The 24308-nt window shown below is 46.5% G+C and overlaps 1 non-coding gene across 1 annotated transcript; it reads right to left on the bottom strand.

Moving 5' to 3' along the window:
• Positions 1-19115: 19115 nt before the first annotated feature.
• Positions 19116-19188, bottom strand: TRNAL-CAA (transfer RNA leucine (anticodon CAA)). Its single transcript has one exon. It is a non-coding gene; the product is annotated as a tRNA-Leu (tRNA).
• Positions 19189-24308: the final 5120 nt, after the last annotated feature.

The following is a 24308-nucleotide window of genomic DNA, read 5'->3' as shown; positions in this document are numbered from 1 at the left end:
ACTTTCTTGGTATTTATGTGTCCTATACTAGAAACCTGGGAGTGTTAGCCAGCGCCACCACTCACAGAACTTGGCGACGGACGTGGAACGTCCTTGTTGCCGCAGGCGTCACGAGAACGTGATCTTTTTGGGTGAAGGCAACTGCTCAATAAACCCACATATGCTACCTGAAGGCATCAAGTTGCCGGATTCGAGACCCTCGTTAAGTAATAAACGAGAAGAAAGGGGGCTAACCGAGCGGCCCGATTTTTCCTAGTCATATCATAAGAAGCCTACAAACACTGACACCAAGGACAAAATAGGGGAAAATACTTGTGCTTAATAAATGAAATAAAGAAACGATAAATTAATGGAAATAAAGTGGATGAAAATACAACTTGCCGCAGGTGGGAACCGAACCCTCAACCTTCACATTTCGCGTGCGATACTCCACCAATTGAGCTACCACGCCGCCGTTTTCCCATCCACTTTCTTGGGTGTTTATGTGTCCTATAGTAGAAACCTGGGAGGGTTAGCCAGCGCCACCACTCACAGAACTTGGCGGCGGACGTGGAACGTCCTTGTTGCCGCAGGCGTCACGAGAACGTGATCTTTTTGGGTGAAGGCAACTGCTCAATAAACCCACATATGCTACCTGAAGGCATCAAGTTGCCGGATTCGAGACCCTCGTTAAGTAATAAACGAGAAGAAAGGGGGCTAACCGAGCGGCCCAATTTTTCCTAGTCATATCATAAGAAGCCCACAAACACTGACACCAAGGACAAAATAGGGGAAAATACTTGTGCTTAATAAATGAAATAAAGAAACGATAAATTAATGGAAATAAAGTGGATGAAAATACAACTTGCCGCAGGTGGGAACCGAACCCACAACCTTCGCATTTCGCGCGCGATGCTCTACCAATTGAGCTACCGCGCCGCCGTTTTCCCATCCACTTTCTTGGTATTTATGTGTCCTATACTAGAAACCTGGGAGTGTTAGCCAGCGCCACCACTCACAGAACTTGGCGGCGGACGTGGAACGTCCTTGTTGCCGCAGGCGTCACGAGAACGTGTTTTTTTTGGGTGAAGGCAACTGCTCAATAAACCCACATATGCTACCTGAAGGCATCAATGTTGCCGGATTCGAGACCCTCGTTAAGTAATAAACGAGAAGAAAGGGGGCTAACCGAGCGGCCCGATTTTTCCTAGTCATATCATAAGAAGCCTACAAACACTGACCCCAAGGACAACATAGGGGAAATTACTTGTGCTTAATAAATGAAATAAAGAAACGATAAATTAATGGAAATAAAGTGGATGAAAATACAACTTGCCGCAGGTGGGAACCGAACCCACTACCTTCACATTTCGCGTGCGATACTCCACCAATTGAGCTACCACGCCGCCGTTTTCCCATCCACTTTCTTGGGTGTTTATGTGTCCTATACTAGAAACCTGGGAGGGTTAGCCAGCGCCACCACTCACAGAACTTGGCGGCGGACGTGGAACGTCCTTGTTGCCGCAGGCGTCACGAGAACGTGATCTTTTTGGGTGAAGGCAACTGCTCAATAAACCCACATATGCTACCTGAAGGCATCAAGTTGCCGGATTCGAGACCCTCGTTAAGTAATAAACGAGAAGAAAGGGGGCTAACCGAGCGGCCCGATTTTTCCTAGTCATATCATAAGAAGCCTACAAACACTGACACCAAGGACAAAATAGGGGAAAATACTTCTGCTTAATAAATGAAATAAAGAAACGATAAATTAATGGAAATAAAGTGGATGAAAATACAACTTGCCGCAGGTGGGAACCGAACCCACAACCTTCGCATTTCGCGTGCGATGCTCTACCAATTGAGCTACCGCGCCGCCGTTTTCCCATCCACTTTCTTGGTATTTATGTGTCCTATACTAGAAACCTGGGAGTGTTAGCCAGCGCCACCACTCACAGAACTTGGCGGCGGACGTGGAACGTCCTTGTTGCCGCAGGCGTCACGAGAACGTGATCTTTTTGGGCGAAGGCAACTGCTCAATAAACCCACATATGCTACCAGAAGCCATCAATGTTGCCGGATTCGAGACCCTCGTTATGTAATAAACGAGAAGAAAGGGGGTTAACCGAGCGGCCCGATATTTACTAGTCATATCATAAGAAGCCAACAAACACTGACACCAAGGACAACATAGGGGAAATTACTTGTGCCTAATAAATGAAGAAAGGAAACGATAAATTATTGGAAAATAAAGTGGATGAAAAAACAGCTTGCCGCAGGTGGGCACCGAACCCACAGCCTTCGCATTTCGCGTGCGATGCTCTACCAATTGAGCTACCGCAGCGCTGTTTCCCCATCCACTTTCTTGGGTATTTATGTGTCCTAGCAGAACCCTGGGAGTGTTAGCCAGCGCCACCACTCACTGACCTTGCGGCAGACGTGGAACGTCTTTTTTGCCGCAGGCGTCACGAGACCGTGATCTTTCTTGTGTGAAGGCAACTGGTCAATAAACCGACATATACTACCTGAAGGCATCAATGTTGCCGGATTCGAGACCCTCGTTATGTAATTAACGAGAAGAAAGGGGGTTAACCGAGGGGCCCGATTTTTATTAGTCATATCATAAGAAGCCAACAAACATTGACACAAAGGACAACATAGGGGAAATTACTTGTGCTTAATAAATGAAATGAAGAAATGATAAATAATGGAAATTAAAGTGGAAGAGAAAACAGCTTGCCGCAGGTGGGCACCAAACCCACAGCCTTCACATTTCGCGTGCGATGCCATACCAATTGAGCTACCGCGGCGCTGTTTCCCCATCCACTTTCTTGGGTATTTATGTGTCCTAGCAGAACCCTGGGAGTGTTAGCCAGCGCCACCACTCACTGACCTTGCGGCAGACGTGGAACGTCTTTTTTGCCGCAGGCGTCACGAGACCGTGATCTTTTTTGGGTGAAGGCAACTGGTCAATAAACCCACATATGCTACCTGAAGGCATCAATGTTGCCGGATTCGAGACCCTCGTTATGTAATTAACGAGAAGAAAGGGGGTTAACCGAGGGGCCCGATTTTTATTAGTCGTATCATAAGAAGCCAACAAACATTGACGCCAAGGACAACATAGGGGAAATTACTTGTGCTTAATAAATGAAATGAAGAAATGATAAATAATGGAAATTAAAGTGGATGAAAAAATAGCTTGCCGCAGGTCGGCACCGAACCCACAGCCTTCGCATTTCGCGTGCGATGCTCTACCAATTGAGCTACCGCGGCGCTGTTTCCCCATCCACTTTCTTGGGTATTTATGTGTCCTAGCAGAACCCTGGGAGTGTTAGCCAGCGCCACCACTCACTGACCTTGCGGCAGACGTGGAACGTCCTTGTTGCCGCCGGCGTCACGTGAACGTGATCTTTCTGGGTGAAGGCAACTGCTCAATAAACCCACATATGCTACCTGAAGGCGTCATTGTTGCCGGATTCGAGACCCTCGTTATGTAATAAACGAGAAGAAAGGGGGTTAACCGAGCGGCCCGATTTTTACTAGTCATATCATAAGAAGCCAACAAACACTGACACCAAGGACAACATAGGGGAAATTACTTGTGCTTAATAAATGAAATAAAGAAACGATAAATAATGGAAAATAAAGTGGATGAATAAACAACTTGCTGCAGGTGGGAACCGTACCCACAACCTTCGCATTTCGCGTGCGATGCTCTACCAATTTAGCTACCGCGCTGCCGTTTCCCATCCAATTTCTTGGGTATTTATGTGTCCTATAGTAGAAACCTGGGAGTGTTAGCCAGCGCCACCACTCACAGAACTTGGCGGCGGACTTGGAACGTCCTTGTTGCCGCAGGCGTGATAAGAACGTGATCTTTTTTGGTGAAGGCAACTGCTCAATAAACCCACATATGCTACCTGAAGGCATCAATGTTGCCGGATTCGAGACCCTCGTTATGTAATAAACGAGAAGAAAGGGGGTTAACCGAGCGGCCCGATTTTTACTAGTCATATCATAAGAAGCCGACAAACACTGACACCAAGGACACCATAGGGGAAATCACTTGTGGTTAATAAATGAAAAAAAGAAACGATAAATTAACGGAAATTAAAGTGGATGAATAAACAACTTGCCGCAGGTGGGAACCGAACCCACAACCTTCGCATTTCGCGTGCGATGCTCTACCAATTGAGCTACCACGCCGCCGTTTTCCTATCCACTTTCTTGGGTATTTATGTGTCCAATAGTAGAAACCTGGGAGTGTTAGCCAGCGCCACCACTCACAGAACTTGGCGGCGGACGTGGAACGTCCTTGTTGCCGCAGGCGTCACGAGAACGTGATCTTTTTGGGTGAAGGCAACTGCTCAATAAACCCACATATGCTACCTGAAGGCATCAATGTTGCCAGATTCGAGACCCTCGTTATGTAATAAACGAGAAGAAAGGGGGTTCACCGAGCGGCCTCATTTTTACTAGTCATATCATAAGAAGCCAACAAACACTGACACCAAGGACAACATAGGGGAAATTACTTGCGCCTAATAAATGAAATAAAGAAACGATAAATAATGGAAAATAGAGTGGATGAATAAACAACTTGCTGCAGGTGGGAACCGAACCCACAACCTTCGCATTTCGCGTGCGATGCTCTTCCAATTGAGCTACCGGGCCGCCGTTTTCCCATCCACTTTCTTGGGTATTTATGTGTCCTATAGCAGAAACCTGGGAGTGTTAGCCAGCACCACCACTCACAGAACTTGGCGGCGGATGTGGAACGTCCTTGTTGCCGCCGGCGTCACGTGAACGTGATCTTTCTGGGTGAAGGCAACTGGTCAATAAACCCACATATGCTACCTGAAGGCATCAATGTTGCCGCATTCGAGACTCTCGTTATGTAATAAACGAGAAGAATGGGGGTTAACCGAGGGGCCGATTTTTATCTGTCACATCATAAGAAGCCAACAAACACTGACACCAAGGACAACATAGGGGAAATTACTTGTGCCGAATAAATGAAACAAAGAAACGATAAATAATGGAAATTAAAGTGGATGAATAAACACCTTGCCGCAGGTGGGAACCGAACCCACAACCTTCGCATTTCGCGTGCGATGCTCTACCAATTGAGCTACCGCGCCGCCGTTATCCTATCCACTTTCTTGGGTATTTATGTGTCCTATAGTAGAAACCTGGGAGTGTTAGCCAGCGCCACCACTCACAGAACTAGGCGGCGGACGTGGAACGTCGTCCTTGTTGCCGCAGGCGTCACGAGAACGTGATCTTTTTGGTGAAGGCAACTGCTCAATAAACCCACATATGCTACCTGAAGGCGTCATAGTTGCCGGATTCGAGACCCTCGTTATGTAATAAACGAGAAGAAAGGGGGTTAACCGAGCGGCCCGATTTTTACTAGTCATATCATAAGAAGCCAACAAACACTGACACCAAGGACACCATAGGGGATCACTTGTGGTTAATAAATGAAAAAAAGAAACGATAAATTAACGGAAAATAAAGTGGATGAATAAACAACTTGCCGCAGGTGGAAACCGAACCCAAAACCTTCGCATTTCGCGTGCGATGCTCTACCAATTGAGCAACCGCGCCGCCGTTTTCCCATCCACTTTCTTGGGTATTTATGTGTCCTATAGGAGAAACCTGGGAGTGTTAGCCAGCGCCACCACTCACAGAACTTGGCGGCGGACGTGGAACGTCCTTGTTGCCGCAGGCGTCACGAGAACGTGATCTTTTTGGGTGAAGGCAACTGCTCAATAAACCCACATATGCTACCTGAAGGCGTCATTGTTGCCGGATTCGAGACTCTCGTTATGTAATAAACGAGAAGAAAGGGGGTTAACCGAGGGGCCCGATTTTTATTAGTTAATCATAAGAAGCCAACAAACACTGACACCAAGGACAACATGGGGGAAATTACTTGTGCCTAATAAATGAAATAAAGAAACGCTAAAAATAGTGGAAATTAAAGTGGATGAAAAAACAACTTGCCGCAGGTTGGAACCGAACCCACAACCTTCGCATTTCGCGTGCGATACTCTACCAATTGAGCTGCCACGCCGCCGTTTTCCCATCCACTTTCTTGGGTATTTATGTGTCCTATAGTAGAAACCTGGGAGTGTTAGGCAGCGCCACCACACACAAACCTTGGCGGTGGACGTGGAACGTCCTTGTTGCCGCAGGCGTCACGAGAACGTGATCTTTTTGGGTGAAGGCAACTGCTCAATAAACCCACATATGCTACCTGAAGGCATCAATGTTGCCGGATTCGAGACCATCGTCATGTAATAAATGAGAAGAAAGGGGGCTATCCGAGCGGCCCGATTTTTACTAGTCATATCATAAGAAGCCAACAAACACTGACACCAAGGACAAAATACGGGAAATTACTTGTGCTTAATAAATGAAATAAAGAAACGATAAATTAATGGAAATTAAAGTGGATGAGAACACAACTTGCCGCAGGTGGGAACCGAGCCCACAATCTTCGCATTTCGCGTGCGATGCTCGACCAATTGAGCTACCGCGCCGCCGTTTCCCATCCACTTTCTTGGGTATTTATGTGTCCTATAGTAGAAACCTGGGAGTGTTAGCCAGCGCCACCACTCACAGAACTTGGCGGCGGACGTGGAACGTCCTTGTTCCCGCAGGCGTCACGTGAACGTGATCTTTTTGGGTGAAGGCAACTGGTCAATAAATCCACATATGCTACCTGAAGGCATCAATGTTGCCGCATTCGAGACCCTCGTTACGTAATAAAGGAGAAGAAAGGTTGTTAACCGAGGGGCCCGATTTTTATTAATCATATCACAAGAAGCCAACAAACACTGACACCAAGGACAACATAGGAGAAATTCCTTGTGCTTAATATATGAAATAAAGAAACGATAAATTTTTGGAAATTAAAGTGGATGAATAAACAACTTGCCGCAGGTGGGAACTGAACCCACATCCTTCGCATTTCGCGTGCAATGCTCTACCAATTGAGCTACCGCGCCGCCGTTTTCCCATCCACTTTCTTGGGTATTTATGTGTGCAATAGTAGAAACCTGGGAGTGTTAGCCAACGCCACCACTCACAGACCTTGGCGGCGGACGTGGAATGTCCTTGTTGCCGCAGGCGTAACGAGAACGTGATCTTTTTGGGTGAAGGCAACTGGTCAATAAACCCACATATGCTACCTCAAGGCATCAATGTTGCCGCATTCGAGACCCTCGTTACGTAATAAAGGAGAAGAAAGGGGGTTAACCGAGGGGCCCCATTTTTATTAATCATATCACAAGAAGCCAACAAACACTGACACCAAGGACAACATAGGGGAAATTACTTGTGCTTAATAAATGAAATAAAGAAACGAAAAATAATGGAAAATAAAGTGGATGAATAAACAACTTGCCGCAGGTGGGAACCGAACCCGCAACCTTCGCATTTCGCGTGCGATGCTCTACCAATTGAACTACCGCGCCGCCGTTTTCCCATCCACTTTCTTGGGTATTTAGGTGTCCTACACTAGAAACCTGGGAGTGTTAGCCAGCGCCACCACTCACAGAACTTGGCGGCGGACGTGGAACCTCCTTGTTGCCGCAGGCGTCACGAGAACGTGGTCTTTTTGGTTGAAGGCAACTGCTCAATAAACCCACATATGCTACCTGAAGGCATCAATGTTGCCGGATTCGAGACCCTCGTTATGTAATAAACGAGAAGAAAGGGGGTTAACCGAGCGGCCCGATTTTTACTAGTCATCTCATAAGAAGCCAACAAACACTGACACCAAGGACAACATAGGGGAAATTACTTGTGCTTAATAAATTAAAAAAGGAAACGATAAATTATTGGAAAATAAAGTGGATGAATAAACAACTTGCCGCAGGTGGGAACCGAACCCACAACCTTCGCATTTCGCGTGCGATGCTCTTCCAATTGAGCTACCGCGCCGCCGTTTTCCCATCCATTTCTTGGGTATTTATGTGTCCAATAGTAGAAACCTGGTAGTGTTAGCCAGCGCCACCACTCACAGACTTTGGCGGCGGACGTGGAACGTCCTTGTTGCCGCAGGCGTCACGAGAACGTGGTCTTTTCGGGTGACGGCAACTGGTCAATAAACCCACATATGCTACCTGAAGGCATCACTGTTGCCGGATTCGAGACCCTCGTTATGTAATAAACGAGAAGAAAGGGGGTTAACCGAGCGGCCTGATTTTTACTAGTCATATCATAAGAAGCCAACAAACACTGACACCAAGGACAACATAGGGGAAATTATTTGTGCTTAATAAACGAACTAAAGAAACTATAAATTAATGGAAATTAAAGTGGATGAAAAAACAACTTGCCGCAGGTAGGAACCGCACGCACAGCCTTCGCATTTTGAGTGCGATGCTCTACCAATTGAGCTACCGCGCCGCCGTTTTCCCATCCACTTTCTTGGGTATTTGTGTGTCCTATAGTAGAAACTTGGGAGTGTTAGCCAGCGCCATCACTTACAGACCTTGGCGGCGTGCGTGGAACGTCCTTGTTGCCGCAGGCTTCACGAGAACGTGATCTTTTCGGGTGACGGCAACTGGTCAATAAACCCACATATGCTACCTGAAGGCATCAATGTTGCCGGATTCGAGCCCCTTGTTTTGTAATAAACGAGAAGAAAGGGGGTTAACCGAGGGGCCTCATTTTTATTAATCATATCATAAGAAGCCAACAAACACTGACACCAAGGACAACATAGGGGAAATTACTTGTGCCTAATATATGAAATAAAGAATCGATAAATTTTTGGAAATTAAAGTGGATGAATAAACAACTTGCCGCAGGTGGGAACTGAACCCACATCCTTCGCATTTCGCGTGCAATGCTCTACCAATTGAGCTACCGCGCCGCCGTTTTCCCATCCACTTTCTTGGGTATTTATGTGTCCTATAGTAGAAACCTGGGAGTGTTAGCCAGCGCCACCACTCACAGAACTTGGCGGCGGACGTGGAACGTCCTTGTTCCCGCAGGCGTCACGTGAACGTGATCTTTTTGGGTGAAGGCAACTGGTCAATAAATCCACATATGCTACCTGAAGGCATCAATGTTGCCGCATTCGAGACCCTCGTTACGTAATAAAGGAGAAGAAAGGTTGTTAACCGAGGGGCCCGATTTTTATTAATCATATCACAAGAAGCCAACAAACACTGACACCAAGGACAACATAGGGGAAATTACTTGTGCTTAATATATGAAATAAAGAAACGATAAATTTTTGGAAATTAAAGTGGATGAATAAACAACTTGCCGCAGGTGGGAACTGAACCCACATCCTTCGCATTTCGCGTGCAATGCTCTACCAATTGAGCTACCGCGCCGCCGTTTTCCCATCCACTTTCTTGGGTATTTATGTGTGCAATAGTAGAAACCTGGGAGTGTTAGCCAACGCCACCACTCACAGACCTTGGCGGCGGACGTGGAATGTCCTTGTTGCCGCAGGCGTAACGAGAACGTGATCTTTTTGGGTGAAGGCAACTGGTCAATAAACCCACATATGCTACCTCAAGGCATCAATGTTGCCGCATTCGAGACCCTCGTTACGTAATAAAGGAGAAGAAAGGGGGTTAACCGAGGGGCCCGATTTTTATTAATCATATCACAAGAAGCCAACAAACACTGACACCAAGGACAACATAGAGGAAATTACTTGTGCTTAATAAATGAAATAAAGAAACGAAAAATAATGGAAAATAAAGTGGATGAATAAACAACTTGCCGCAGGTGGGAACCGAACCCGCAACCTTCGCATTTCGCGTGCGATGCTCTACCAATTGAGCTACCGCGCCGCCGTTTTCCCATCCACTTTCTTGGGTATTTAGGTGTCCTATACTAGAAACCTGGGAGTGTTAGCCAGCGCCACCACTCACAGAACTTGGCGGCGGACGTGGAACCTCCTTGTTGCCGCAGGCGTCACGAGAACGTGGTCTTTTTGGTTGAAGGCAACTGCTCAATAAACCCACATATGCTACCTGAAGGCATCAATGTTGCCGGATTCGAGACCCTCGTTATGTAATAAACGAGAAGAAAGGGGGTTAACCGAGCGGCCCGATTTTTACTAGTCATCTCATAAGAAGCCAACAAACACTGACACCAAGGACAACATAGGGGAAATTACTTGTGCTTAATAAATTAAAAAAGGAAACGATAAATTATTGGAAAATAAAGTGGATGAATAAACAACTTGCCGCAGGTGGGAACCGAACCCACAACCTTCGCATTTCGCGTGCGATGCTCTTCCAATTGAGCTACCGCGCCGCCGTTTTCCCATCCATTTCTTGGGTATTTATGTGTCCAATAGTAGAAACCTGGTAGTGTTAGCCAGCGCCACCACTCACAGACTTTGGCGGCGGACGTGGAACGTCCTTGTTGCCGCAGGCGTCACGAGAACGTGGTCTTTTCGGGTGACGGCAACTGGTCAATAAACCCACATATGCTACCTGAAGGCATCACTGTTGCCGGATTCGAGACCCTCGTTATGTAATAAACGAGAAGAAAGGGGGTTAACCGAGCGGCCTGATTTTTACTAGTCATATCATAAGAAGCCAACAAACACTGACACCAAGGACAACATAGGGGAAATTATTTGTGCTTAATAAACGAACTAAAGAAACTATAAATTAATGGAAATTAAAGTGGATGAAAAAACAACTTGCCGCAGGTAGGAACCGCACGCACAGCCTTCGCATTTTGAGTGCGATGCTCTACCAATTGAGCTACCGCGCCGCCGTTTTCCCATCCACTTTCTTGGGTATTTGTGTGTCCTATAGTAGAAACTTGGGAGTGTTAGCCAGCGCCATCACTTACAGACCTTGGCGGCGTGCGTGGAACGTCCTTGTTGCCGCAGGCTTCACGAGAACGTGATCTTTTCGGGTGACGGCAACTGGTCAATAAACCCACATATGCTACCTGAAGGCATCAATGTTGCCGGATTCGAGCCCCTTGTTTTGTAATAAACGAGAAGAAAGGGGGTTAACCGAGGGGCCTCATTTTTATTAATCATATCATAAGAAGCCAACAAACACTGACACCAAGGACAACATAGGTGAAATTATTTGTGCTTAATAAATGAAATGAAGAAGCGATAAATTATGGAAACTAAACTGGATGAAAAAACAACTTGCCGCCGGTGCGAAGCGAACCCACAACCTTCGCATTTCGCGTGCGGTGCTCTACCAATTGAGCTACCGCGCCGCCGTATTCCCATCCACTTTCTTGGGTATTTATGTGTCCTATACTAGAAACTTGGGAGTGTTAGCCAGCGCCACCACTTACAGACCTTGGCGGCGTGCGTGGAACGTCCTTGTTGCCGCAGGCGTCACGAGAACGTGATCTTTTCGGGTGACGGCAACTGGTCAATAAACCCACATATGCTACCTGAAGGCATCACTGTTGCCGGATTCGAGACCCTCGTTATGTAATAAACGAGAAGAAAGGGGGTTAACCGAGCGGCCCGATATTTACTAGTCATATCATAAGAAGCCAACAAACACTGACACCAAGGACTACATAGGGGAAATTACTTGCGCCTAATAAATGAAATAAAGAAACGATAAATTTTTGGAAATTAAAGTGGATGAAAAAACAACTTGCCGCCGGTGGGAAGCGAACCCACAACCTTCGCATTTCGCGTGCGATGCTCTACCAATTGAGCTATACGCCGCCGTTTTCCCATCCTCTTTCTTGGGTGTTTGTGTGTCCTATAGTAGAAACCTGGGAGTGTTAGCCAACGCCACCACTCACAGACCTTGGCAGCGGACGTGGAATGTCCTTGTTGCCGCAGGCGTAACGAGAACGTGATCTTTTTGGGTGAGGGCAACTGGTCAATAAACCCACATATGCTACCTGAAGGCATCAATGTTGCCGCATTCGAGACCCTCGTTACGTAATAAAGGAGAAGAAAGGTTGTTAACCGAGGGGCCCGATTTTTATTAATCATATCACAAGAAGCCAACAAACACTGACACCAAGGACAACATAGGGGAAATTACTTGTGCTTAATAAATGAAATAAAGAAACGATTAATTAATGGAAAATATAGTGGATGAATAAACAACTTGCCGCAGGTGGGAACCGAACCCACAACCTTCGCATTTCGCGTGCGATGCTCTACCAATTGAGCTACCACGCCGCCGTTTTCCCATCCACTTTCTTGGGTATTTATGTGTCCTATAGTAGAAACCTGGGAGTGTTAGCCAGCGCCACGACTCAGAGACCTTGGCGGCGGACGTGGAACGTCCTTGTTGCCGCAGGCGTCACGAGAACGTGATCTTTTTGGGTGAAGGCAACTGGTCAATAAACCCACATATGCTACCTGAAGGCATCAATGTTGCCGCATTCGAGACCCTCGTTATGTAATAAATGAGAAGAAAGGGGGTTAACCGAGGGGCCCGATTTTTATTATTCCTATCACAAGAAGCCAACAAACACTGATTCCAAGGACAACATAGGGAAAATTACTTGTGCTTAATAAATTAAAAAAGGAAACGATAAATTATTGGAAAATAAAGTGGATGAATAAACAACTTGCCGCAGGTGGAAACCGAACCCACAACCTTCGCATTTCGCGTGCGATGCTCTTCCAATTGAGCTACCGCGCCGCCGTTTTCCCATCCACTTTCTTGGGTATTTGTGTGTCCTATAGTAGAAACTTGGGAGTGTTAGCCAGCGCCATCACTTGCAGACCTTGGCGGCGGACGTGGAACGTCCTTGTTGCCGCAGGCGTCACGAGAACGTGATCTTTTCGGGTGACGGCAACTGGTCAATAAACCCACATATGTTACCTGAAGGCATCACTGTTGCCGGATTCGAGACCCTCGTTATGTAATAAACGAGAAGAAAGGGGGTTAACCGAGGGGCCTCATTTTTATTAATCATATCATCAGAAGCCAACAAACACTGACACCAAGGACAACATAGGGGAAATTATTTGTGCTTAATAAATTAAAAAAGGAAACGATAAACTATTGGAAAATAAAGTGGATGAATAAACAACTTGCCGCAGGTGGGAACCGAACCCACAACCTTCGCATTTCGCGTGCGATGCTCTTCCAATTGAGCTACCGCGCCGCCGTTTTCCCATCCACTTTCTTGGGTATTTGTGTGTCCTATAGTAGAAACTTGGGAGTGTTAGCCAGCGCCACCACTCACAGACTTTGGCGGCGGACGTGGAACGTCCTTGTTGCCGCAGGCGTCACGAGAACGTGATCTTTTTGGGTGGAGGCAACTGGTCAATAAACCCACATATGCTACCTGAAGGCATCACTGTTGCCGGATTCGAGACCCTCGTTATGTAATAAACGAGAAGAAAGGGGGTTAACCGAGCGGCCCGATTTTTACTAGTCATATCATAAGAAGCCAACAAACACTGACACCAAGGACAACATAGGGGAAATCACTTGTGCTTAATAAATGAAAAAAAGAAACGATAAATTATTGGAAATTAAAGTGGATGAAAATACAACTTGCCGCAGGTGGGAACCGAACCAACAACCTTCACATTTCGCGTGCGATACTCCACCAATTGAGCTACACGCCGCCGTTTTCCCATCCTCTTTCTTGGGTGTTTTTGTGTCCTATAGTAGAAACCTGGGAGTGTTAGCCAACGCCACCACTCACAGACCTTGGCAGCGGACGTGGAATGTCCTTGTTGCCGCAGGCGTAACGAGAACGTGATCTTTTTGGGTGAGGGCAACTGGTCAATAAACCCACATATGCTACCTGAAGGCATCAATGTTGCGGCATTCGAGACACTCGTTACGTAATAAAGGAGAAGAAAGGTTGTTAACCGAGGGGCCCGATTTTTATTAATCATATCACAAGAAGCCAACAAACACTGACACCAAGGACAACATAGGGGAAATTACTTGTGCTTAGTAAATGAAATAAAGAAACGATAAATTAATGGAAAATATAGTGGATGAATAAACAACTTGCCGCAGGTGGGAACCGAACCCACAACCTTCGCATTTCGCGTGCGATGCTCTACCAATTGAGCTACCGCGCCGCCGTTTTCCCATCCACTTTCTTGGGTATTTATGTGTCTTATAGTAGAAACCTGGGAGTGTTAGCCAGCGCCACCACTCACAGAACTTGGCGGCGGACGTGGAACGTCCTTGTTGCCGCAGGCGTGATGAGAACGTGATCTTTTTTTGTGAAGGCAACTGCTCAATAAACCCACATATGCTACCTGAAGACATCACTGTTGCCGGATTCGAGACCCTCGTTATGTAATAAACGAGAAGAAAGGGGGTTAACCGAGCGGCCCGATTTTTACTAGTCATATCATAAGAAGCCAACAAACACTGACACCAAGGACAACATAGGGGAAATCACTTGTGCTTAATAAATGAAAAAAAGAAACGATAAATTATTGGAAATTAAAGTGGATGAAAATACAACTTGCCGCAGGTGGGAACCGAACCAACAACCTTCACATTTCGCGTGCGATACTCCACCAATTGAGCTACACGCCGCCGTTTTCCCATCCTCTTTCTTGGGTGTTTTTGTGTCCTATAGTAGAAACCTGGGAGTGTTAGCCAACGCCACCACTCACAGACCTTGGCAGCGGACGTGGAATGTCCTTGTTGCCGCAGGCGTAACGAGAACGTGATCTTTTTGGGTGAGGGCAACTGGTCAATAAACCCACATATGCTACCTGAAGGCATCAATGTTGCGGCATTCGAGACACTCGTTACGTAATAAAGGAGAAGAAAGGTTGTTAACCGAGGGGCCCGATTTTTATTAATCATATCACAAGAAGCCAACAAACACTGACACCAAGGACAACATAGGGGAAATTACTTGTGCTTAATAAATGAAATAAAGAAACGATAAATTAATGGAAAATATAGTGGATGAATAAACAACTTGCCGCAGGTGGGAACCGAACCCACAACCTTCGCATTTCGCGTGCGATGCTCTACCAATTGAGCTACCGCGCCGCCGTTTTCCCATCCACTTTCTTGGGTATTTATGTGTCCTATAGTAGAAACCTGGGAGTGTTAGCCAGCGCCACCACTCACAGAACTTGGCGGCGGACGTGGAACGTCCTTGTTGCCGCAGGCGTGATGAGAACGTGATCTTTTTTTGTGAAGGCAACTGCTCAATAAACCCACATATGCTACCTGAAGGCATCAATGTTGCCGGATTCGAGACCCTCGTTATGTAATAAACGAGAAGAAAGGGGGTTAACCGAGGGGCCCGATTTTTATTAGTCACATCATAAGAAGCCAACAAACACTGACTCCAAGGACAACATAGGGGAAATTACTTGTGCCTAATAAATGAAATAAAGAAACGAAAAATTAATGAAAATTAAAGTGGGTGAATAAACAACTTGCCGCAGGTGGGAACCGAACCCACAACCTTCGCATTTCGCGTGCGATGCTCTACCAATTGAGCTACCGCGCCGCCGTTTTCCTATCCACTTTCTTGGGTATTTATGTGTCCAATAGTAGAAACCTGGGAGTGTTAGCCAGCACCACCACTCACAGAACTTGGCGGCGGACGTGGCCGCAGGCGTCACGTCCTTGTTGCCGCAGGCGTCACGAGAACGTGATCTTTTTGGGTGAAGGCAACTGCTCAATAATCCCACAGATGCTACCTGAAGGCGTCATTGTTGCCGGATTCGAGACCCTCGTTATGTAATAAACGAGAAGAAAGGGGGTTAACCGAGCGGCCCGATTTTTACTAGTCATATCATAAGAAGCCAACAAACACTGACACCAAGGACACCCTAGGGGAAATCACTTGTGGTTAATAAATGAAAAAAAGAAACGATAAATTAACGGAAAATAAAGTGCATGAATAAACAACTTGCCGCAGGTGGAAACCGAAACCAAAACCTTCGCATTTCGCGTGCGATGCTCTACCAATTGAGCAACCGCGCCGCCGTATTCCCATCCACTTTCTTGGGTATTTATGTGTCCTATACTAGAAACTTGGGAGTGTTAGCCAGCGCCACCACTTACAGACCTTGGCGGCGTGCGTGGAACGTCCTTGTTGCCGCAGGCGTCACGAGAACGTGATCTTTTCGGGTGACGGCAACTGGTCAATAAACCCACATATGCTACCTGAAGGCATCACTGTTGCCGGATTCGAGACCCTCGTTATGTAATAAACGAGAAGAAAGGGGGTTAACCGAGCGGCCCGATATTTACTAGTCATATCATAAGAAGCCAACAAACACTGACACCAAGGACTACATAGGGGAAATTACTTGTGCTTAATAAATGAAATAAAGAAACTATAAATAATGGAAAATAAAGTGGATGAATAAACAACTTGCTGCAGGTGGGAACCGTACCCACAACCTTCGCATTTCGCGTGCGATGCTCTTCCAATTGAGCTACCGCGCCGCCGTTTTCCCATCCACTTTCTTGGGTATTTATGTGTCCAATAGTAGAAACCTGGGAGTGTTAGCCAGCACCACCACTCACAGAACTTGGCGGCGGACGTGGAACGTCCTTGTTGCCGCAGGCGTGATGAGAACGTGATCTTTTTTGGTGAAGGCAACTGCTCAATAAACCCACATATGCTACCTGAAGGCATCAATGTTGCCGGATTCGAGACCCTCGTTATGTAATAAACGAGAAGAAAGGGGGTTAACCGAGGGGCCCGATTTTTATTAGTCACATCATAAGAAGCCAACAAACACTGACACCAAGGACAACATGGGGGAAATTACTTGTGCCTAATAAATGAAATACAGAAACGAAAAATTAATGAAAATTAAAGTGGGTGAATAAACAACTTGCCGCAGGTGGGAACCGAACCCACAACCTTCGCATTTCGCGTGCGATGCTCTACCAATTGAGCAACCGCGCCGCCGTATTCCCATCCACGTTCTTGGGTATTTATGTGTCCTATACTAGAAACTTGGGAGTGTTAGCCAGCGCCACCACTTACAGACCTTGGCGGCGTGCGTGGAACGTCCTTGTTGCCGCAGGCGTCACGAGAACGTGATCTTTTCGGGTGACGGCAACTGGTCAATAAACCCACATATGCTACCTGAAGGCATCCCTGTTGCCGGATTCGAGACCCTCGTTATGTAATAAACGAGAAGAAAGGGGGTTAACCGAGCGGCCCGATATTTACTAGTCATATCATAAGAAGCCAACAAACACTGACACCAAGGACTACATAGGGGAAATTACTTGTGCTTAATAAATGAAATAAAGAAACGATAAATTTTTGGAAATTAAAGTGGATGAAAAAACAACTTGCCGCCGGTGGGAAGCGAACCCACAACCTTCGCATTTCGCGTGCGATGCTCTACCATTTGAGCTATATGCCGCCGTTTTCCCATCCTCTTTCTTGGGTGTTTATGTGTCCTATACTAGAAACCTGGGAGTGTTAGCCAACGCCACCACTCACAGACCTTGGCAGCGGACGTGGAATGTCCTTGTTGCCGCAGGCGTAACGAGAACGTGATCTTTTTGGGTGAGGGCAACTGGTCAATAAACCCACATATGCTACCTGAAGGCATCAATGTTGCCGCATTCGGTACCCTCGTTACGTAATAAAGGAGAAGAAAGGTTGTTAACCGAGGGGCCCGATTTTTATTAATCATATCACAAGAAGCCAACAAACACTGACACCAAGGACAACATAGGGGAAATTACTTGTGCTTAATAAATGAAATAAAGAAACGATTAATTAATGGAAAATATAGTGGATGAATAAACAACTTGCCGCAGGTGGGAACCGAACCCACAACCTTTGCATTTCGCGTGCGATGCTCTACCAATTGAGCTACCGCGCCGCCGTTTTCCCATACACTTTCTTGGGTATTTGTGTGTCCTATAGTAGAAACTTGGGAGTGTTAGCCAGCGCCATCACTTACAGACCTTGGCGGCGGACGTGCAACGTCCTTGTTGCCGCAGGCGTCACGAGAACGTGATCTTTTCGGGTGACGGCAACTGGTCAATAAACCCACATATGCTACCTGAAGGCATCACTGTTGCTGGATTCGAGACCCTCGTTATATAATAAACGAGAAGAAAGGGGGTTAACCGAGGGGCCTCATTTTTACTAGTCATATCATAAGACGCCAACAAACACTGACACCAAGGACAACATAGGGGAAATTACTTGTGCCTAATAAATGAAATTAAGGAACGATAATTGATGGAAAATAAAGTGGATGAATAAACAACTTGCTGCGGGTGGGAACAGGACCCACAACCTTCGCATTTCGCGTGAGACACTCTACCAATTGAGCTACCGCGCCGTCGTTTTCCCATCCACTTTCTTGGGTATTTGTGTGTCCTATAGTAGAAACTTGGGAGTGTTAGCCAGCGCCATCACTTACAGACCTTGGCGGCGGACGTGGAACGTCCTTGTTGCCGCAGGCGTCACGAGAACGTGATTTTTTCGGGTGACGGCAACTGGTCAATAAACCCACATATGCTACCTGAAGGCATCAATGTTGCCGCATTCGAGACCCTCGTTATGTAATAAATGAGAAGAAAGGGGGTTAACCGAGGGGCCCGATTTTTATTATTCCTATCACAAGAAGCCAACAAACACTGATTCCAAGGACAACATAGGGGAAATTACTTGTGCTTAATAAATTAAAAAAGGAAACGATAAATTATTGGAAAATAAAGTGGATGAATAAACAACTTGCCGCAGGTGGGAACCGAACCCACAACCTTCGCATTTCGCGTGCGATGCTCTTCCAATTGAGCTACCGCGCCGCCGTTTTCCCATCCACTTTCTTGGGTATTTGTGTGTCCTATAGTAGAAACTTGGGAGTGTTAGCCAGCGCCATCACTTACAGACCTTGGCGGCGGACGTGGAACGTCCTTGTTGCCGCAGGCGTCACGAGAACGTGATTTTTTCGGGTGACGGCAACTGGTCAATAAACCCACATATGCTACCTGAAGGCATCACTGTTGCCGGATTCGAGACCCTCGTTATGTAATAAACGAGAAGAAAGGGGGTTAACCGAGCGGCCCGATTTTTACTAGTCATATCATAAGAAGCCAACAAACACTGACACCAAGGACAACATAGGGGAAATTATTTGTGCTTAATAACTGAACTAAAGAAACTATAAATTAATGGAAATTAAAGTGGATGAAAAAACAACTTGCCGCAGGTAGGAACCGCACCCACAGCCTTCGCATTTTGAGTGCGATGCTCTACCAATTGAGCTACCGCGCCACCGTTTTCCCATCCACTTTCTTGGGTATTTGTGTGTCCTATAGTAGAAACTTGGGAGTGTTAGCCAGCGCCATCACTTACAGACCTTGGCGGCGTGCGTGGAACGTCCTTGTTGCCGCAGGCTTCACGAGAACGTGATCTTTTCGGGTGACGGCAACTGGTCAATAAACCCACATATGCTACCTGAAGGCATCAATGTTGCCGGATTCGAGCCCCTTGTTTTGTAATAAACGAGAAGAAAGGGGGTTAACCGAGGGGCCTCATTTTTATTAATCATATCATCAGAAGCCAACAAACACTGACACCAAGGACAACATAGGGGAAATTATTTGTGCTTAATAAATTAAAAAAGGAAACGATAAATTATTGGAAAATAAAGTGGATGAATAAACAACTTGCCGCAGGTGGGAACCGAACCCACAACCTTCGCATTTCGCGTGCGATGCTCTTCCAATTGAGCTACCGCGCCGCCGTTTTCCCATCCACTTTCTTGGGTATTTGTGTGTCCTATAGTAGAAACTTGGGAGTGTTAGCCAGCGCCACCACTCACAGACTTTGGCGGCGGACGTGGAACGTCCTTGTTGCCGCAGGCGTCACGAGAACGTGATCTTTTCGGGTGACGGCAACTGGTCAATAAACCCACATATGCTACCTGAAGGCATCATGTTGCCGGATTCGAGACCCTCGTTATGTAATAAACGAGAAGAAAGGGGGTTAACCGAGCGGCCCGATTTTTACTAGTCATATCATAAGAAGCCAACAAACACTGACACCAAGGACAACATAGGGGAAATCACTTGTGCTTAATAAATGAAAAAAAGAAACGATAAATTATTGGAAATTAAAGTGGATGAAAATACAACTTGCCGCAGGTGGGAACCGAACCAACAACCTTCACATTTCGCGTGCGATACTCCACCAATTGAGCTACACGCCGCCGTTTTCCCATCCTCTTTCTTGGGTGTTTATGTGTCCTATAGTAGAAACCTGGGAGTGTTAGCCAACGCCACCACTCACAGACCTTGGCAGCGGACGTGGAATGTCCTTGTTGCCGCAGGCGTAACGAGAACGTGATCTTTTTGGGTGAGGGCAACTGGTCAATAAACCCACATATGCTACCTGAAGGCATCAATGTTGCGGCATTCGAGACCCTCGTTACGTAATAAAGGAGAAGAAAGGTTGTTAACCGAGGGGCCCGATTTTTATTAATCATATCACAAGAAGCCAACAAACACTGACACCAAGGACAACATAGGGGAAATTACTTGTGCTTAATAAATGAAATAAAGAAACGATAAATAAATGGAAAATATAGTGGATGAATAAACAACTTGCCGCAGGTGGGAACCGAACCCACAACCTTCGCATTTCGCGTGCGATGCTCTACCAATTGAGCTACCGCGCCGCCGTTTTCCCATCCACTTTCTTGGGTATTTATGTGTCCTATAGTAGAAACCTGGGAGTGTTAGCCAGCGCCACCACTCACAGAACTTGGCGGCGGACGTGGAACGTCCTTGTTGCCGCAGGCGTGATGAGAACGTGATCTTTTTTGGTGAAGGCAACTGCTCAATAAACCCACATATGCTACCTGAAGGCATCAATGTTGCCGCATTCGAGACCCTCGTTATGTAATAAACGAGAAGAAAGGGGGTTAACCGAGCGGCCCGATTTTTACTAGTCATATCATAAGAAGCCAACAAACACTGACACCAAGGACACCATAGGGGAAATCACTTGTGGTTAATAAATGAAATAAAGAAACGAAAAATAATGGAAAATAAAGTGGATGAATAAACAACTTGCCGCAGGTGGGAACCGAACCCGCAACCTTCGCATTTCGCGTGCGATGCTCTACCAATTGAGCTACCGCGCCGCCGTTTTCCCATCCACTTTCTTGGGTATTTAGGTGTCCTATACTAGAAACCTGGGAGTGTTAGCCAGCGCCACCACTCACAGAACTTGGCGGCGGACGTGGAACCTCCTTGTTGCCGCAGGCGTCACGAGAACGTGGTCTTTTTGGTTGAAGGCAACTGCTCAATAAACCCACATATGCTACCTGAAGGCATCAATGTTGCCGGATTCGAGACCCTCGTTATGTAATAAACGAGAAGAAAGGGGGTTAACCGAGCGGCCCGATTTTTACTAGTCATCACATAAGAAGCCAACAAACACTGACACCAAGGACAACATAGGGGAAATTACTTGTGCTTAATAAATTAAAAAAGGAAACGATAAATTATTGGAAATTAAAGTGGATGAATAAACAACTTGCCGCAGGTGGGAACCGTACCCACAACCTTCGCATTTCGCGTGCGATGCTCTTCCAATTGAGCTACCGCGCCGCCGTTTTCCCATCCACTTTCTTGGGTATTTATGTGTCCAGTAGTAGAAACCTGGGAGTGTTAGCCAGCGCCACCACTCACAGAACTTGGCGGCGGACGTGGAACGTCCTTGTTGCCGCAGGCGTGATGAGAACGTGATCTTTTTTGGTGAAGGCAACTGCTCAATAAACCCACATATGCTACCTGAAGGCATCAATGTTGCCGGATTCGAGACCCTCGTTATGTAATAAACGAGAAGAAAGGGGTTAACCGAGCGGCCCGATTTTTACTAGTCATCTCATAAGAAGCCAAGAAACACTGACACCAAGGACAACATATGGGAAATTACTTGTGCTAATAAATGAAATAAAGAAACAATAAATTAAGGGAAAATAAGTGGATGAAAAAACTACTTGTCGGAGGTGGGAACCCTACCCACAACCTTCGCATTTCGCGTGCGATGCTTTACCGATTGAGCTACCGCGCCGCCAATTTCCCATCCACTTTCTTGGGTATTTATGTGTGCAATAGTAGAAACCTGGGAGTGTTAGCCAACGCCACCACTCACAGACCTTGGCGGCGGACGTGGAATGTCCTTGTTGCCGCAGGCGTAACGAGAACGTGATCTTTTTGGGTGAAGGCAACTGGTCAATAAACCCACATATGCTACCTCAAGGCATCAATGTTGCCGCATTCGAGACCCTCGTTACGTAATAAAGGAGAAGAAAGGGGGTTAACCGAGGGGCCCGATTTTTATTAATCATATCACAAGAAGCCAACAAACACTGACACCAAGGACAACATAGGGGAAATTACTTGTGCTTAATAAATGAAATAAAGAAACGAAAAATAATGGAAAATAAAGTGGATGAATAAACAACTTGCCGCAGGTGGGAACCGAACCCGCAACCTTCGCATTTCGCGTGCGATGCTCTACCAATTGAGCTACCGCGCCGCCGTTTTCCCATCCACTTTCTTGGGTATTTAGGTGTCCTATACTAGAAACCTGGGAGTGTTAGCCAGCGCCACCACTCACAGAACTTGGCGGCGGACGTGGAACCTCCTTGTTGCCGCAGGCGTCACGAGAACGTGGTCTTTTTGGTTGAAGGCAACTGCTCAATAAACCCACATATGCTACCTGAAGGCATCAATGTTGCCGGATTCGAGACCCTCGTTATGTAATAAACGAGAAGAAAGGGGGTTAACCGAGCGGCCCGATTTTTACTAGTCATCTCATAAGAAGCCAACAAACACTGACACCAAGGACAACATAGGGGAAATTACTTGTGCTTAATAAATTAAAAAAGGAAACGATAAATTATTGGAAAATAAAGTGGATGAATAAACAACTTGCCGCAGGTGGGAACCGAACCCACAACCTTCGCATTTCGCGTGCGATGCTCTTCCAATTGAGCTACCGCGCCGCCGTTTTCCCATCCATTTCTTGGGTATTTATGTGTCCAATAGTAGAAACCTTTTAGTGTTAGCCAGCGCCACCACTCACAGACTTTGGCGGCGGACGTGGAAGGTCCTTGTTGCCGCAGGCGTCACGAGAACGTGGTCTTTTCGGGTGACGGCAACTGGTCAATAAACCCACATATGCTACCTGAAGGCATCACTGTTGCCGGATTCGAGACCCTCGTTATGTAATAAACGAGAAGAAAGGGGGTTAACCGAGCGGCCTGATTTTTACTAGTCATATCATAAGAAGCCAACAAACACTGACACCAAGGACAACATAGGGGAAATTATTTGTGCTTAATAAACGAACTAAAGAAACTATAAATTAATGGAAATTAAAGTGGATGAAAAAACAACTTGCCGCAGGTAGGAACCGCACGCACAGCCTTCGCATTTTGAGTGCGATGCTCTACCAATTGAGCTACCGCGCCGCCGTTTTCCCATCCACTTTCTTGGGTATTTGTGTGTCCTATAGTAGAAACTTGGGAGTGTTAGCCAGCGCCATCACTTACAGACCTTGGCGGCGTGCGTGGAACGTCCTTGTTGCCGCAGGCTTCACGAGAACGTGATCTTTTCGGGTGACGGCAACTGGTCAATAAACCCACATATGCTACCTGAAGGCATCAATGTTGCCGGATTCGAGACCCTCGTTATGTAATAAACGAGAAGAAAGGGGGTTAACCGAGGGGCCCGATTTTTATTAGTCACATCATAAGAAGCCAACAAACACTGACACCAAGGACAACATGGGGGAAATTACTTGTGCCTAATAAATGAAATACAGAAACGAAAAATTAATGAAAATTAAAGTGGGTGAATAAACAACTTGCCGCAGGTGGGAACCGAACCCACAACCTTCGCATTTCGCGTGCGATGCTCTACCAATTGAGCAACCGCGCCGCCGTATTCCCATCCACGTTCTTGGGTATTTATGTGTCCTATACTAGAAACTTGGGAGTGTTAGCCAGCGCCACCACTTACAGACCTTGGCGGCGTGCGTGGAACGTCCTTGTTGCCGCAGGCGTCACGAGAACGTGATCTTTTCGGGTGACGGCAACTGGTCAATAAACCCACATATGCTACCTGAAGGCATCCCTGTTGCCGGATTCGAGACCCTCGTTATGTAATAAACGAGAAGAAAGGGGGTTAACCGAGCGGCCCGATATTTACTAGTCATATCATAAGAAGCCAACAAACACTGACACCAAGGACTACATAGGGGAAATTACTTGTGCTTAATAAATGAAATAAAGAAACGATAAATTTTTGGAAATTAAAGTGGATGAAAAAACAACTTGCCGCCGGTGGGAAGCGAACCCACAACCTTCGCATTTCGCG

Source organism: Dermacentor andersoni, chromosome 7, assembly GCF_023375885.2.
Source record: "Dermacentor andersoni chromosome 7, qqDerAnde1_hic_scaffold, whole genome shotgun sequence".
Taxonomy (NCBI): Eukaryota; Metazoa; Arthropoda; class Arachnida; order Ixodida; family Ixodidae; genus Dermacentor; species Dermacentor andersoni.
This window is presented reverse-complemented; position numbering and strand designations above follow the sequence as displayed.